Source organism: Lutra lutra, chromosome 2, assembly GCF_902655055.1.
Source record: "Lutra lutra chromosome 2, mLutLut1.2, whole genome shotgun sequence".
Taxonomy (NCBI): Eukaryota; Metazoa; Chordata; class Mammalia; order Carnivora; family Mustelidae; genus Lutra; species Lutra lutra.
The window spans coordinates 69438516-69457136 of NC_062279.1; positions in this window are offsets into that span (position 1 = coordinate 69438516).

The window sequence follows — 18621 nt, forward strand, 5'->3', positions numbered from 1 at the left end:
ACAGGCCTTCATCGAACAGTCCAGACTGGATCCAAACCTCTCCTGGTTCAGACTGGATCCCAACCCCTCCCCAACGTGGCCACAGCATGGAGTCACAGCAACTCTCAAGTAATTTGACTGAATCAAAGAACTGCCACAGACGCCCAGTGTCACTCCATATCACAAAACCCCTATTTATAGAACAAAAAGCATTGGAGCCTCTGATTTCTGTATCCGATCCCTACGAGATACAGAATATATGACTACTTGTTACATTTAATCATCATAGTATCATGCATTTCTTAGGCATTACAGTTATAGAGATTTAATATTAAGCCAGAATGGAGCCAACCCTGTGGGCAAGCAGGAACCTCTGCACGTCCACTTGTAGGCTCCATTTACCTGGGAATTTGATAGGTATCTTCAAAACAGATGGATCTGATGCCCAGATATTTACATAGAGAATTTCCTTTCATCTCTCGCTTTGGAAATAGTTATATACTCAAACAGGTGTGTTAAATTTTATTAATGGAAGGGGTTTTTTCTTATTTAAATTCAATTAGCCAGCATAGAGTACATCATTAGTTTCAGATGTAGTGTTCAATAATTTATTAGTTGCATATAATACCCAGGGCTCATCACATCACATGCTGGAAGGGATTTTCTAGATTAAGTTTTACTATATACTAATTTTAGAACCCAACTTGACATGAGAAACCACCTCCCCAAATACCAACTTGCTTCTAACCAAATAATCATTCTTTTCTTTTTTTAAGGTAAGCAACTATTCAGTTAAGTCATTGCCTATTTTCCATATACCTCCTTTCCCAATATAGACTAGTTTACTTGAAAACAGCATAAATCACCATTTAGGTCATATTTTATTCAACAGACATTGAGCAAACACCTACTATGTGTAGGATAATAGCCTGGAAGGCAGAGTGTGCAAGAACATGAGCCATGGCCTCTATCCTCAGGCCATGGTTTGGGTGGGCAAGCAGTGCCTGTTAAATGTAACTTGCACAATAAAACAGTTTTAATGTTGTACCAGATACAAATAAAATCACTTCATTTGACGCTTAAGAAAATTCTGTAGACTGATTAAAAATGTAAAATTCATTATATTTTTTATTGTTGCTGATATTTTTTCTTGCTGTAGACCTGTCACTGAAAGTTCATTCATCATGCTTAATGGTTTTATTAATCTTCTGCTATAAATAACTCATGGGATAAGAGTCACTCTCCAATTTGTTTTATAGCTGACACAAAAAAAGGCACTCTAGCTCTTTTGTAAATGAACTGTCACTATAAATTATGCAGTGTTCCCGAATTGCAGACAAATCTGGCATATTTATTTTCTTATAAATTGAAATGTATGCATTAGATCTGATTTTCCCTCTTATTGCAATATTAGTTTCACTGATCCAAAATATTACATCTAGTTCATTCTAAAACTCATGAATTATATGGCTAATTTATTGTGATTACATTAAGAGCCAATCATACTGAAACTCATAAAACATTACTCAATTTACCACACCCTCACAGGTGTGCTGGTGGGCCACGTCACCTTAATGTTTAGGATGATCCAACTTGACAGTTAATGCAACAAACCAAAAAACAATCTCTCACTCTGAAACTATCAATACGCATTTACAGATATTAAAGATAACCATTGCATTAAAAAAGTTGCATTCCATTGACAAAGAGTTTGAAGTGAAGATGTACATACCCCCTACTTAAATTCCCGTTTCCTCTCACTCCAGGGCCCCACCTCTAGGCCTAATGAACTCACAGCTCCAACCATGACTCCAGATGGAGCTGTAGCTCTGAGAGTCCTGGTGGCATTTGAGGAGCTCTGAAGAGATCTGCGGGGTGATCTGCAGGTTGCCAGATACCTTCACTAGGACTGGGTCGGGCGTAGCACTGCCTCAGCACTAAAAACTCGCAAGTCATCTGCCTATATGGCTGGTGAAGCAGCGATGATAAGAGCACAGGGGGAGAGTCATTTCAGCCCCAACACCGGCTTCCAGCTGGTGCCACCACAAGGCACTGGGAGATGGGGGTGGGGTAGTGAACGGCAGTGGCAAAAGATTCCTAACTACATTCTTTCATCACCCTCTACCCCAATGACAAAAGACAGGGGCCAAGGAAGAGCTGGAGCGTGAAGCAGAGCACAACACTCTTGATCCAGGGTACCCCGAGTTCCCAGGAGAGCCCTAGAACGCTGTGTTTGATCGCCTGACGAGAGGGCCACTGAGACGGTGACCTTCTCCTACAGCAAGTGAGACCCTGGTGGAGACATGGGCAGGTGGGGCTTTGGGGGAAGCTGGGGAGGTTAAGCAAGGGAACCCCAAGAAGGGATCTGGTAACACAGCAGCCTCCCTGATGCTGCCAATACTACTCTCGGTGTGGTTTCCTAACAATTTAAATGCATTTGGTTTTTTGTTTTTGTTTTTGTTTTTTAAGATTTTATTTATTTATTTGACAGACAGAGATCACAAGCAGGCTGAGAGGCAGGCAGAGAGAGAGAGAGAGAGGAGGAAGCAGGCTCCCTGCTGAGCAGAGAGTGCGACGACGCAGGGCTCGATCCCAGCATCCTGGGATCATGACCCGAGCCAAAGGCAGAGGCTTTAACCCACTAAGCCACCCAGGCACCCCAATTTAAATGCATTTGTAAGCAGATCTCACAAACTGAAAAAGGTGCGTTTTTGTACTAAATGCTGGCATCAAAGAGCCAGTGATCCTTGAATTGTGTTACTTCTATGTTCCTGATTTGCCTGTCATATCACATTTTTAATATTGTAGTTTAGACAATAACTACTATTTAAAGGAAACCTATGCCGGAGCCCAAATCGTGTAAGAAATCAATCGATCTAATCATTTAAGCACGTGTTCTTTGGGAAGTGTCCGGGACATCAGGCGACAAGAATGGGATCTGGAGGGCTGCAGCCTGGCTGGCATCTGAGAAGTCTCTCAGATTCTTCCCATAATGGCTGCGGTTCCTCATTTCCCCATTAGTTTTCTCATGAGTCTTCCCATAATATTACGAAAGGTGGCAAATAACACTCTCAAGAAAAATAGTGTAAGGGTAAATACGAGCAAAGAGAAAAGAGACAGAAATCCAGATTAAGACCTTTTATTTTTTTTTAAAGATTTTACTTATTTATTTGACAGAGAGAGACAGTGAGAGAGAGAACACAAGCAGGGGTGGGAGGGTGGAAGAGGGGGAAGCAGGCTCCCCTCTGAGCAGGGAGCCTGATACAGGGCTCGATCCCAAGACCCAGAAATCATGACCTGAGCTGAAGGTAGACACAACGGCTGAGCCACCCAGGCACCCCAGATTAAGACCTTTATAAGAAAAGCATCCTCGTTCCAAAAAGAGTACATAGTGACTTCAAAATACTGAACTTCAAGCTATAAAAAGCACAAGATGGGGGGAAGGAGTATGATTTTCCTATGGATGCCTATTTTGGGGGCTCTTTTGTAATGCTACCATCTTTCAGAAATCTCTTTGGTTCTCCTGCTCTTCAGGTACCCTTAGCAATGGGGACCCAGTGCCAGATGAATTATAGGCTATAAAGGGCTAAGGGATGACAGGTCGTTCTGCTCTGAGTGAACTCATTACCTACTGTGTCTCTTATGAGCAATAAGCAATAGTGGACTTTTAACATAATTAAATGTAATATTCATGGAACAGTAGAAGATTCCTGAAGATGGGCTGGGTACTCCCCTTTCCAGCTTAGTCTATTTTCAATAATTAGTCCTACAGGCCAAAGCACACATACAGAATTATAAATCACTGAAATCAATCACATCAAGACAGACATGCAGAATCCTTTTATACTCCACTCTGTTTCTCCCTGTCACTGCAGGCCAATGCCATTATGCTTATTAATGATTCTTAGCTGTACTTCTGAGCCATCTCACCCTTCATTCTTTACTTGTGAGCACTGAATCATAATTTCTGCTCAGTTTAAGGAAAAGCCCATTTAATTCATAAATATAATCACAGAATTCCTCAAGTTTTATGGATGGTTCATTTCAAAATTAAGCCATCTTTAAAAATTCCAACAAAAGCAAAAAGGAAGACTTGTTGAAATTAATAGCAGAAATGCTATTACATGCAATAATAGCTGAAATTACAAGAGAGAACCCATAAACTATGATGCTGGAAAAAAATAGCCACTATTTCTTAGGAACCTTCCTTAAAATGTTTCGTGCTTTCGGCCCTACACTGATCCACAACAATTTAGCAGCTTTGCCTTTGTGCCGGCTGATCCCAATAAGGGAGCAACATGCAGGTAACATTTCTGGAACACTTCATCAGAAAGAAACACAGAATCAATCTCACACAGACTAAGGCCAATGTCTGAATGGCATTTCAAACCAGCTAAGCGACTGACAGCATTTGTATTTTAAAATGCCTGCCTCCAAGATACCCCAAAGTGTAGTTCTAACACTAATATCCAGCATGTAATTGAACAAAATTTATTGGCATCTCTTATATGCTAGAAACTATAGTAGAGTAGGTTGAAAAGACTACTGAAGAGAAGCTGTGAAGCTTATACGTGCCTGAAAAGCAGGTGTAGTACACATGGGGAAATCCTATTCCCTTAGCCAGATAATCACAGTCACATCATAACCCCCACACCGTCCCTAAGTGAAAACAACTGTCTGTAAGTGCACTCATCTGTGGTGGAGAATGAACCAAACACCATGGCTCCCGTAATTACACGTATAAACTATTTATCGTTTGGGAGAGGGAGGGCGGGGATCACACTGAGGGATAGCACACAGAACTGTGTCTTTTTTTTTTTTTTAGATTTTTTATTTATTTATTTGACAGAGAGAGATCACAAGTAGACAGAGAGGCAGGCAGAGAGAGAGAGGAGGAAGCAGGCTCCCCGCTGAGCAGAGAGCCTGATGCGGGACTCGATCCCAGGACTCTGAGATCATGACCTGAGCCGAAGGCAGCGGCTTAACCCACTGAGCTACCCAGGCGCCCCAGAACTGTGTCTTTTGCAAAGAACAGAGTTTCAATCTGTTAGAACACTTCATTCCTAGGATTGGCTCCAACCACCATTGTAACGTCATCAAAAGTAAATTTCAGTACCCTCTCAGCCCTCACCCGTGGTGACAATTCACTTGTAGATGTCCAGAGTGCTCATGCTCCCCACTAGGAAGCCTCTTAGGGGAGAGCCTGGGCTTTGGACCCCAGCTTTATGGAAACCTGGCCTAGCAGAGGGGAAGGCCTCAAGAAAGGAAACCAGATCTCCATATAATGAGGGGCTTCTCAGCCTTCCAGTGTCCTTCAAATCCTACCAGATGAAAACCAGTGATTTCTACCTACTATTGGGCCAGCATCTCATTCTCCCCATTCTTGCCTCTATAAATCCCCTAAGCCCCCAAAAGAGCTTGTGCTCCTCCGTCATCCCCCCCCCACATCCTCTGCCTTCCCTGCCCCAGCCTCACAGTGGGGCTCCTTCCCAGCCTCTGCCCTCACAGAAGCCTGTGCCCACACAGTTTCCTTCTGGTGACCAGACAGCAAGCTGACAGGGTCCTTGCAGTCTTAGGGCCAGTGGAGAGAGCAGCCCTACCCACCACGGTTCAGCCCTAAAGCACTGCCATAACCACAGCTTGCAGAAGCGCATAAACCACACAGCAGGTTAGCCCTGAAGCTAGTTGATCTGAGGCCAAGTAGTGTAATAGCCCTGAATGAGAAAACTGTTACTTACCTACCGGTAGATTGTTCCATTGAATTATCTATGCAACGATCAAAGGAACTCCCACGTGAGCGTATTGTACTCGAATCATATAAAACTGCTGTAAACAAATAAACGTCTTAGCGTTGGCTGTGACCCTCCTGGTCCCATTTTTTGTGTTTCTTTCTTTTTTATTCTCACCCCTGAACTCTGGTTTCTCCATTCAGTCAAGACTGGTCCTTGGCAGGTGGTGCCGAAACAGGGACCTGAGCACTCAGGATTGGCATATGCCACAGCAGGTGAGGAACTCCTCTGGGGTAGGGAGGTCTCAGCATTTGGAATTAGTACATGAAGAAGCACTTGTGCATTGGAAGTAAGAAATTATGGGACAGCTAAATTCTAAGAATTGGGTACTTTTTGTACAAGTTCTTAAATCTACGTTAAAGGCCCATGGGACAAAAGTTAGTGATGCTCAAACAGAAAGATTTCTTAAATTTGTCCAAGAAGTTTGCCCCTGGTTTCCTGAGGAGGGCACAGTTAATCTTCCTACCTGGGAAAAGATAGGAGAACGGCTTAAAGATGATGACTCTGTACATGGTCTTACCAAGGCTCTTGTTGATAACTTTTTCTTTGTGGAACTGTGTATGTGGTTGCCTTGATCTGGTCCATGAATTGGAAAAGGTCATGGGCTTTTTACAACCCCTTTCTGGAACTGGGTTAAGGAAAAAGGCTTCTACTAAAAATATTTTAAAGAAATGCCTTTCCGAGCCCATCTTATCATCCAGTCAGTGCACTGCTCTGATTCAGATGGCTATAACTGGAGCCAACTGTTGTTCATCTTCCTCAGGATTGAGACTTTAAGGAATATTCCCAAGCAGCTGCTGAAACTCCCTTTGTTTCAGGGAGTCTTCTCTGGCCCAACGTGGACTGCCTAACCCCTCCCCCGTGTTGGGGGGAAAACATGGCGCCTACTCCTCTGTTGGAGCTGATGAGCTCTGAAACCAGGAACCCTTTCTCTGCCTTCTGGTAGCACGTTCTCTTCTGTTCCCCCTTCTGTTTCTGCACCAACTAGGGTGCAGCCTGCATAACTGGCCTCTACACCATCCTTGGTGCCTCCTGCACCATGGCTCCTCCCCTCTTCACTGTCAAGGAGCAAGAAGAGCACCCCCTGGACTTAGCACCACCCACTCCAGATTTCCCCACCCGTGTCTCAGGTAAAAATTGAAAATGGAGTGGACCCAGGTGGAACTGTTGTGGAAGTTCTGAGGCAACTGAGAAACTCAAGCGGCTCGCGGAGAGCTGGGAGAATGCAGCTTTATTAACACCTGCAGGCTCAGCAGGGTCCTTCCCAAAGTCTGAGCACATGGCCTTTGTTGGGACAGGTATTTATAGGCAAACTAGGGATTTTTCGCCATTTCTCACAGCTGATTGGCCCGGGGGTCTCGAGGTAGCTCTTAAAGCTACGCGGAAGTGACTTGGTGGAGAAGTGCCAAGTCATCTTTGGTGGCTCCTCATCTCAGTGAGGTGCCCATTTTGGGCTTTCTGCCTCATGTCCCCCCTCCTGATGATCGATAGGGATTCCCTGAAGATCATCATTTATATCTGGGGGCGATATCCTCAAAGGGCGAGGTTGCAGGCGTTTGTGTACCTGAAGAGTTTCCCTGATAAAGCAAACAAGGCCAGTGAGGATGCAGAGGCCTAGGGTTATTAAGAGGAATAGGGTTAGGAGGGGGCCCGTGAGGGGAAGTAACCACGATGTCCCTGCCTGGGGGTTAAATCCCCAGGTGGTGGGTTCTTCTCTGTGCCGTTGAATGCAGTCACGAAGCTCTTGAACCTTGGACACAACAATTCCAGACTTGTTGACATAGTAGCAGTATTCTTCTTGCAGGAAAAGGCATGTCCCCCCTTTCTAGGCAGTGAGGAGATCTAGAGCTCGTTGGTTCTGTAGGGCAACCGCGGGTAAGGTGTTGAGTTGCATCTGTAAAGATGTCAAGGAGTCCGCGATTCCTTCCATGTCATCATTGAGTTCCTGTGAAAGCTTATAATAAAAGTTAATAGAAGTTCCAAGACCTGAGGCACCAGTGGCTACGCCAGCAAAGATACCAACACCCAGGAGGATAGGTAAGGCAACTGCTCGTCGGTTCTGGTGGTGGGAAGAGACCCGGAACTGGAGTTGGGGGTCAGAGTACAGCGAGGCTGAGGGGGACAAAAATACAAGTATGCATCCAGAGCTGGTGTCATCTTTGTCATGGCACCTAAAGAGAAGGTTGTCCTCGCAGGAGAGAAAGATGCTGGGGGGGTGGGGGGAACATGGTAGGGAAGAGGGGCTGTAAAGTTAAGGCAATGGTCATCTGAGGGTTGAGAAAGGCCTGGGGGGAGGAAGCAAATAAGATTGGGTGCCGGAGCCAGGGGAATAGGATTGCTTAGAGGTCCAATGGTTACGGACTTCTTGGTAGTGGCCAGCTGGGCAGAACGGGAATCCTGAACACAGCCAACTGGGTGAGGGGGAGACAGACCCAACAGACTTTATTGCTGGGATCCTGAGAAAAATTTAACCATATTTGATAGCTGATGCTGATGAGTTGTCTCGTGAGTCCCTGGGTGTCTGGAAGTCGAGTGAGTTGTTGAAGTGAGGTTAGGTTGATTCCTCGGTAATGAGGCTGGGGTACTGGAGGTTGGCTGTCTAGATCCTTTAGTTGAGTCATACCCTGCCCTCGGAGGGCAAGAGCTTGGATGCCACCCCCATCCGAAGAACCAGCCTGGGCTAGATAGTTCCAACATACTGGACCCGATTTTGGATATTTTGTACAGGGGGACCTAGAGGTCTGTGTCAAGGTTGCCATCCAGGAAGTCTGGCCGGGAACATGGGAGGAGTTGCAAGTAGTCGGAGTTTTTCCCTGGTAACAGGCCAGAGGCATTGGGTAAAGGATTGAAAGTATCAAGACCTTCCAGAGCCTTTCATGTAGTTACATTTGGTGGAGGTCCTCAGCAGGAAAAGGCAGGAGAAACTTAATAGCCCTAGTATGAGGCCCCAGCTGGGTGGAGGAAGAAGAAGATGTATTTTAGAGTTTAGGGGCCCTTCTTTAACGTGACCTTCAGAGGGTTTGATGGTGATGGATGTGGGGTGCAGGTAGCTTGGCCCAGGTTTGTCTTTTTCAATCATGAGTTGTGGATCCATGGTATGATGTCAGAGACCTTGAGAGCGGTAGGGGTTATAAGGATTACTGTTTGTGGACCAGTCCAGGTTGGGTGCAGGGGTTACTGTTTGTGGACCAGCCCAGGTTGGGCACAGGGATTCATGTTTCCAATCTTTTACCCAGACTTCATCCCCAGGGCGGAAGGAATGAACGGGAGTTCCTAGAGATATGGGGGCTCTAACAGGTGGGCATGTAGCTTTGTGAGGACTTGTCCTAGGGATTTTAGTTGACTCTGGAGGTGTACATCTCCTAGGACACTGAGATTGCCTGGGGTGGGAATTAATAAGGGAGGTGGTCTGCCATAAAGCACTTCAAATGAAGAAAACCCATGTTTTTGTAGAGTACAGCAGGAACGGAGGAGTGCTAAGGGGAGTAACTGTCCACCCCAGAGAGGTTTCAGCATGTAATTTGGAGAGGGTTTCCTTTAGGGTATGGTTCATGCACTCTACTTTCCCTGAACTCTGCCTGAGATCGATAGGCCATATGGAGTTTCCAGGAGATGTTAAGGGCCGAAGTTAGTCCTCGTAAAACTTCAGAGATGAAAGCAGGGCCATTGTCACTGTGAATGGTGAGCAGGATCCCATATCAGGGAACAATTTCCTGGAGCAGCACCCTGGTGACCTCTTTGGCTCGCTCAGTTCGGATGGAAAATGCTTCAGCCTATCGTGAGAAGGTGCAGACCAAGACCAAAAGGTATTTGATACCTTGGTGAGGGGTCATCTCCATAAAATCTATCTCTAAATCTTCAAATGGTGTTGCCCCTATGTATTGTACCCCGGGGGGTAGGGAGGGTCCAGTTTTTGGGTTATGTTTAGCACAAGTGACACAAGGGTCTGTGACCAACTTACACAGAGGTGCAAGTCTGGCGATGTAGAAGTGTTTTGCCAGAAGTTTTGCGAGTCCTGTTTTTCCCAGGTGTGAGGTTGAATGTTGTTCTGCAACTGCATGAGGGGCGAGGGCTGCCGGAAGAAACAATCGCTCCACGGGAAGGATCCACCATCCTTGCGGGTGTCGGACTGCTCCTTCGGTCTTGGCCCCGCTATCCTTGGCAGCTGTGTATGTGGGATTCTGTAGGGAGGGAGTGACGGGGGCTATGATGGCAGGTTGCCCGCTCTGTGAAGCTTCTCTGGCCGCCTGATCAGCTAGGTGGTTCCTGGTGGCAGGTTCGTTATCCCCTTTCTGGTGTCCCCGACAATGAATGATACCTAGACTCCAGGGCACCCATACCACCTCTAATAACTGAAGGATTTCCTTTTTATTTTTGGTGGTCTTCCCTTCTGATGTCAGGAACCCCCTTTCTTTGTAAATTGCCCCATGTACATGTAAGGCGGTGAAGGCGTATCTTGAGTTGGTGTGTATGTTGACTTGTTTGTCCCTCGATAACGTAAGCACCTGTATTAAGGCCCAGAGTTCAGCCCTTTGAGCAGACCATCCTGTAGGAAGGGCTTTAGCTTCCAGGACCCCTGGGGCCGTGTTGACGGCATAACCTGCTTTCCTTGAACCATTACTCATGAAAGTGTTGCCATCAGTGTATAGGGTGAGGTCAACGTTTGTTAAAGGGGAGTCCTTGAGGTCCGGACGGGTGGCATACACTTCAGTAATGACTTCCAGGCAGTTATGTTCTGGTTCTCCTTCTGCCATCGGAAAGTATGTGGCTGGGTTGAGAGCCTGTACAGTCTGCAAGGTAATGCGGGAATTTTCCTGGAGTAGTCCTTGATACTGAGTGAGCCTGGTATTTGATATCCATTTTTGACCTTGGCTATTCATTAGAATTACTACTGAGTGGGGAACCTTTATGGTTAGTTGCTGTCCAAGAGTGAGCTGGTCAGCTTCTTTGATAAGGAGTATGGTGGCTGCCAGGGCTCACAGGCAAGGGGGCCATCCAGAAGCGATAGGATCTAATTTCTTGGACAGGTATGCAATTGGCTTTCCCCAGGGGCCTAAGGGCTGAGTGAGAAGCCTTAAGGCTGTTTTATCCTTTTCATGGACATCTAGGCAGAAAGGTTTTCCAGTGCAGGTAGGCCCAGGGCTGGAGCCTTTCCAAGTGGGTCCTTAAGTTCCCTAAAGACTTTTTCTTGTATGTCTTTCCACTGTAAAGGTTGTGTCTTGGGTCCCACTAGTAGATTGTATAGGGACCTGGCTATGACTGAGAACCTTGGTATCCAGATCCAGCAGAATTCTGCAGCTCCCAGGAATTCATGTAGGGCCCATCTAGTAGTGGACCATGGAAGGCTAGCCTTCTGTTCTATGCTGAGGGCTCACTTTCCTTGAGTTATTATGAACCCCAAATACATGACTTCTTTTCTGCATAGTTGAGCTTTCTTCCAAGAAACTCGATATCCTTTTTTTGATAAGTGTTGTAGGAGGTCAAGTGTTTCTCAGTGGCAGATCTCTGCAGTTGAGCTGGCAATGAGGAGGTCATCGACGTACTGGAGGACCATGCATCCAGTCTGGTCCTAGGGAAAGTCAGCTAGGTCAGAGGCTAGGGCTTCACTGAACATTGTTGGTGAGTTTTTAAATCCTTGTGGGAGCCAGGTCCAAATGAGTTGCGTTTGGTGCCCTGAGTCGGTGTCTGTCCATTCAAAAGCAAAAAGGGGTTGATTTACTGGGGTCAAGTAGATGCAGAAAAAGGTGTCCTTTAAGTTGAGGCAGGTGAACCAGGCAGCATCTGGTGGGATCTGGCTTAAAAGGGGGTAGGGGTTGGGCACTACTGGGTGTAGGGTTTGAGTAACTTGATTCAGAGCACTCAAGTCCTGGACGGGTCAGTAGTCACCATTAGGTTTTTTGACTGGGGGCAGCGGGGTGTTCCAGGGGGATTGGCACTCAATTAGGAAGTCTGCCTCTTTCAGTCGCTCCAGATGAGCCTGTATGCCCAATTGAGCTTCCCGCAGAGATTGGATATTGTCTCTGCCAGTGAGGTTGAGTTCCAATTTTTAGTTCTATAATAACTGGGGCTTACCAAATGGCGAGCCTGGGTGGGTTATCTTCTGCCCGTACATCAGGGACTGCGGTCCGGAAGGCTTCAGGGTTGGCTTCAGGATGGTCTTGTTCAAATAGTCTCCATTCCTCATCTCGGGGTGTGTTTAAGGACATGATTATCCCAGGCTCGGTGGGGCTTAGCTTCATGGTGGCCTGTCTTGATGGGTCGAAAGAAAACTATGCCCCTAATTTTGAAAGTAAGTCTCTTCCCAATAGCAGTAGTGGGCTGTCTGGGACATACAGGAATTCATGGGAGACTACATGTCCTCCCAGTTTATAGGTCCGAGATTGACAGAAGGGTTAACCTGTGGCCCAATCCCCCATGGCCTCCATGACGGTTATGGTTCTTCCTTTTAGGGCTGCCACTGGTAGTAGTCACTACTGAGTGCTCTGCTCCGGTGTCGAGCATGAAAGTGATCTTTTGGCCCCCAACGCTCATATCAATCTTGGGCTCCCGGGGGGCTAGCATCATTGAGCCTAGTCTCTGTCAGTCTGAATCTATATTTGCTAGCACAATGAAGTCAGGATCTTGGTTTGCCCGAGTCTCAGGTTGGGTGGAGGGCTTGACTGACCTGGGCTTCCGATTCGGGCATTCATTTTTCCAGTGTCCCATTTCCTTGCAATATGCTCATTGATCCTTTTTGAGGGCTCTGCATTGCTGAGGTCGTGCCTCTGATTGTCCTGTTGTTCCATGTAGTTGGAGCCTTGTTGGAGGGCTGCAGCTAGCAGAATGACTTTATTTCATTTTCTTTTCAGCCTTTCATTTGGCTATGGTGTCTAGGTTGCAGTAGACCTTGTTTGCTATTTCTAGTAGTTGAGTGATGTTCATCCAGGCAAAACCCTCAAGTTTTTGGAGTTTGCGGTGGATGTCAGGGGCTGACTGAGCCACAAACGCTGCATTTACCATTTGTTGGTTCTCTGGTGCCTCTGGATCAAGTGGAGTGTATATGCAGAAAGCCTATCAGAGCCGCTCATAATAATTACCGAGTGTCTCTTCTCTGTCCTGAGTCACATCAGCCATTTTTGACATGTTAGTAGACCTTTTGGCTCCTTGGCAGAGGCCCCGCAGGATAGTGTCTTGGTAGTGCTTGATGGCATTCCGGCCTTCCTCTATGTTGAAGTCCCAGCCAGGTTGGTTGTCCAGGGCAGACTCTTCGGCCCCTCCCTCTGGGTTTAAGGTGCCAACTCGTGCCATGTTTTTGAGCCATTTATGCGCCTCCTGGAGAATTCTTCCTCTTTCCTCTGTGTTGAACAAGGTGCGAAGGAGCTGTTGGCAGTCTTCCCAGGTTGGTCGGTAGGTCTGGAAGATGGATTCCATAAGGTCGATCATTGCCTGTGATTTTTCCAAATAGGTGGGAGTGTGATACTTCCAATTCAGGAGGTCTGTGGTTGTGAAGGGCTGGTAGTAGATAATGGGTCTGCCTGGTTGGGTGCCATCTACTCCAATTATGTCAGGATCTCGAGTTTCTCGGAGGGGCATCTGGTAAGGAAGGATTTCTCACATTCGGAGGTGATGTGTGATGTTCCATGGCTCGTGTTCTGGGGAGGGGTCCCCATCAGGGACAGTCAGCAAGGAGTCTGGGGAGAGGTCTCCATTAGGAACAGCTGGCAAGGAGGCTGGTGCTGGTTCTGGGGTTACTGGCATCTTGGGGAGTCAGAGACAGTGGGGAAATTGTTGCTATTGATGAAACCAGAGGCATCAGTGGGAAGACTGATGGTGTAGGAGTGGGTGAAGGCAGAGAGGGTATGTCTGATGGTGAAATGGAAGGTGGTGGTGTGTTGGGTCCCACTTTGAGTGCAGTTGGGAGGGCTGAGGCAGTTGAGAGGGCCGGAGGCCCATAGGACGGTGGGAATTCATCATCTGGGTCCCCTTGATGTATAGCCTTATTTCGGATGCCTTTGGTTGGTTGTGCGATGAGAATCCTGCACTGTCCCTTGCCATTGACACAGAACCATACCCATGGGGGGAGGGTCCTGGGTATCTCTAACCAGGAATTGATGTATGGGAACTGATCTGGATGTCCTGGGTCTCCCGTGACTACACAATAAATTCGTTGGATGGTAGGGAGGTCTAAGTTTCCTCCTGAGGGCCAGCCATCATCAAAAGTGGGCCACTCCAGCTCACATAGGGTTCTCAGTTTTCCTGGGGTCATATGTACCCTGTAGTCAGCACTAAAGCCTTTCCTGAAGTTTTTTCTTTTCTTTAAAGATTTTATTTATTTATTTGACAGACAAAGATCACAAGTAAGCAGAGAGGCAGGCAGAGAGAGAGGAGGAAGCAGGATCCCCGCCAAGCAGAGCGCCTGATGCAGGGCTCAATCCCAGGACCCTGGGACCATGACCTGAGCTGAAGGCAGAGGCTTTAACCCACTGAACCACCCAGATGCCCCTTTCCTGAAGTTTTTTTTTTTTTTTTTAAAGATTTTATTTTATTTATTTGACAGAGAGAAATCACAAGTAGGCAGAGAGGCAGGCAGAGAGAGAGGAGGAAGCAGGCTCCCCGCTGAGCAGAAAGCCCGATGCGGGGCTTGAACCCAGGACCTGGGATCATGACCTGAGCCGAAGGCAGCGGCTTAACCCACTGAGCCACCCAGGCGCCCCTTTCCTGAAGTTTTTAAACTTACAATCTAAGACAGTGGGTTGGTTGGGTTTCCCACCCATTGTGAACGGTGTCGCAAACAAACGGTGGGGTACAGCACTCAGGTGCTGTCCTGCTCGCATCCCTTGTGGGAACTTAGGAGTGTCTTAGCTAAGGTCTATCCATATAAGCCCTGGACCAGGGTACTCCGTAGAGTAGATGACCATTATGCCATATGACGCTCCACAAGACTCAGGGTGCAGCCCACTCAGACTCCATAGCCGAAGAAGTGGAGCCATACAGACACACTCATACATTCAAGCGTTCCTCAGATTCAAGCAGGTTGGACACCCTCCTCTGGGTATCCCTGGCTAATGGGAGGTGATCACTCTCCCCTTCCATCCTGATATTCCATCCTTCCATCCTGACTTGGACAGTGGCGCTGGGCCTTACCTGGTTTGACAGGTAGATCCAGTCAGTTCTCCCCAGTCTCCTATTGTTGGTCCAGCAGGACAGAAGTGAGCTGTGGCTGTCCAGGAGAACCCAGCCTTGGGTCCACTGAAATCAGCGGGGCACACCTAAACCCTAGGGTAGGTACTCCATTGCCCTCCGCGGCCCATCTCCAGACCCACACTGGTGGCATAATGGGCCAGTGTGGTTGGGTTTCCTGGTCAGGGAACCAAATGTTGTGGAAGTTCTGAGGTGACCGGGAAACTCAAACGGCATGTGGAGAGCTGGGAGAACGCAGCTTTATTAATGCCAACGGGCTCAGCGGGATCCTTCCCAAAGTCTGAGCAACCGACCTTTTTTGGGACAGGTATTTATAGGCAAACTAGGGATTTTTCTCCATTTCTCACAGGTGATTGGCTCAGGGGTCTCGTGGTAGTTCTTAAAGCTATGTGGAAGTGACTTGGTGGAGAAGTGCCAAGTCATCCTTGGTGGCTCCTCATCTCAGTAAGGTGGCCATTTTGGGCTTTCCACCTCAGAACAAATCAGTTTTTGAATTAAGTTAAGTTTGTTGGTTTAATTAAGATAGACATGTCTTTAAAATTAATCAGCACTAAATGTAAAACTTACTCTATCGAGGTTTGCTGAAGGTCAAATAAGCTCATATTATCTCTGTTGTAATTTGTTAGCAAAAAGATGACTAAACTGACAGTTAATTGTCTCTGAAATTTTGATGGCTAATTGTTAAAATAGCTTTCAAAGTCTTTGGTAATCTGAAACTTTAAAGTTTTGCTTGGATGATAAATGGAATTAAATTTGTTGGACATCTAGGTCTTTCCCAATGGGATAAAGTGCTAAATCACTGTTAACTGGACATAAGTTTGTGCTTTTACTTCTTACTGCAAAGAAACTATGGATATTTAAATCTGTTGGTAAACATGTTTTGTGCTTAACTGATTCACAAGTTTGCCATCTGAAGAATTCTGGCATAACAGTTCATAATTGGTTAATACTTAGTCATCACTGGAGACTAAGGAGTTTCTAAGAGTGCAAATTTCTGCTAACTGTAACTAAGACCAATGGAAATAAGGGAAACAACTCTGTATGTGGAAAAGTAGGAGATATGTAAAAAAGATGTGAGAAATGGGAATACATCTTTACTGAAGGTATAAGAAGATAATTTGTCCTAAATGAGAGGGTTGTCGGTAAAGAAATGACTTGGGACAAAATCAGAATGCCCAGGAAACTTGTAGAAGGTTTTTGATGGGAAATCTTTGGAAAGGAATTTTAGGTGTGGTCAGGATGGACTAAGATAGAAATGAACGGATTATAAAGGTACACTTTATAGGTACACTATATAAAGGTACATATATACATATGTATATATGTATATATATATATATAGGTACACTGTATATATATAAAGGTACACTATAAAGGTACACTTTCAAAAATTCTCTTTTCGAAAGATAAGTTTTCTTGAATTGTTAATCTGCTCTGGATAAGAAAATGGTGAGCAAAGGTTTTCTTTTTTTTTTTTTTCCTCTTTGTCTGCTCAGAAAACCAGTTTCTATGTTTTGTCTTTTATCCTGTCTTCATACTTGGTTAAACCTCAATATTAAGGGAGCTACATTTTGCTAACAACTATAGAACCCTATGTATTTGCCTTTCAAATTTTTGTCACCTTGGTTAAAAAAAATAAATTTTTGTAATCATCTATAATGCTATGCAGGCATGTGTAATAACTTTCTAAGGTTTTAACAAACTCCCCAAGATTTAAATTATAAATGAATTCTCTTTAACTCATTAGGCCTTTTTCTTTGGTATGCTAAGTTATTCCTGAAGTATTGTTTAACAAATAATAAGCCTTAGATTACATTTGGGTAAATGCTATAACTATTGTAAAGATAATATCCGATTCCTAAAGTTTTAGTGTGTTAATACAAGGTCATCATTACTGGATCTTTTGGCTGTTGAAGTGTTATGTGTCACAGGAATAACCTGATTTCCTTGCCAGCTCTGTTGTAAACTCTCATCAGATCTGGAGCCATGTCCATCCTGAGTTTTATTTATTTATTTATTTATTTATTTATTTATTTAAGATTTTTTATTTATTTGACAGACAGAGATTACAAGTAGGCAGAGAGGCAAGCAGAGAGAGAGGAAGGGAAGCAGGCTCCCCGCTGAGCAGAGAGCCGGATGCGGGGCTCGATCCCAGGACCCTGAGATCATGACCTGCGCTGAAGGCAGAGGCTTTAACCCACTGAGCCACCCAGGCACCCCCATCCTGAGTTTTCATCACTTATAATTGTTCTAATTCTCTTGTAAAACGAGTTTTATCTTTTTTTTTTTTTAAATGAGTTTTATCTTAGGGAGATTCATATAAGGGACTTTCAGGACAACACCAGTATTCAATATCTTTAAGATAAAAACTGAAATGGGTAAGAATTTCCAGAACTAACTAAAGCTGCATTCAAACTGAACAAGAACTAGTAGCATGGGATTAAATAAATTAAAAAGATGAATTATAGTGTTATGACCCTTGTTTGAAACATTGCTGGTTCTCTGTTTGCTCTTTCATACTAAGGAAATTTTTCTTAATCTGTGATTTACAGAAATGTAAAAATATTCATTTGTGAACAAATCAAAGCATTCAACTTCTTTATCTGAACCCTCTGAAACACAAAGTGTCTCCGTAAGTATTCCTTCTTCCATGGAAATCCTAGTCATTTGCATAAGTCCAATAAGAATCTGTTCTCCTTGTAACAGGACACCATAGGAAACATTGGTTATTTTACCAAGGTTTTGACTGGAATGTCATATTTGAGAAACATGCTTAGACTCAGATATGACCAGATAGCTTAAAGGAACTAAGGTTGACTTTATGAAACCTGGAGTCATAAAGCCCCTTGGAACCGTTGGCCTGATACCTTACTTACAGATTTCCCAGCAGCCTCACCAAGTGAGTAAAGGATGTCACTTACTGGCAGGTGCAAGAGCCTCAGGATACTTTGGGGACCTCAGGAGGAGGAGTTTGCCCAAGTCTGCAGGTATCACAGACAAGTCTGATGGCAAACACTGGACTTGGCTTCTGGCTGCAGAGGATACTAAAAGTTCAACCTAGAGATTCCTCATAAAGTTCCATCAAAGCAGATTAAGAGAAAGATCTGTATGATAATGCACTGTTCTTGCTGAGTTTATGTAAATAATTAGACCAAGTCTGTTAAAACTGAACTTGTTTTTCAAATAAATTAGTCCTGATTTGGCTATCTCTGGAAGTGAGGGTTATTTTAGAGGGAAAAATTGTATTTCAGTAACACATCTTTGTGGATGTTAAATTCCAGATCTGATTGTCTTTAAATGTTGTTTACCTAAGCTAGACAACCTGGCGTAAACTTCAGAGAAATTATGACAGTAACTCATATATAGCCAATCTTCTTGCTTATTATTCTGTAGGGATAACAGAACCCTATAGGCACATAATTATTTAAATAGCTGGAAAATGGGATTAATTCCCCAACAATTGTATAACTCAGCTAGCACCTTGGCCAATTCTGTGTGGTTGGGATGATGAAACCGTTCCTAAAAGCCAGAGCATGCCCCACTCCCCAGGGTTAACTATGGACTTATGGAAATAATGGATGGCCCTACATCCTTTAGGATTGGATTGGATGATGCACTTGGGGGATGCCCGTATCTCCTGAGAGAAGTTTTCTCCCACTTGTCAGTGATCTTT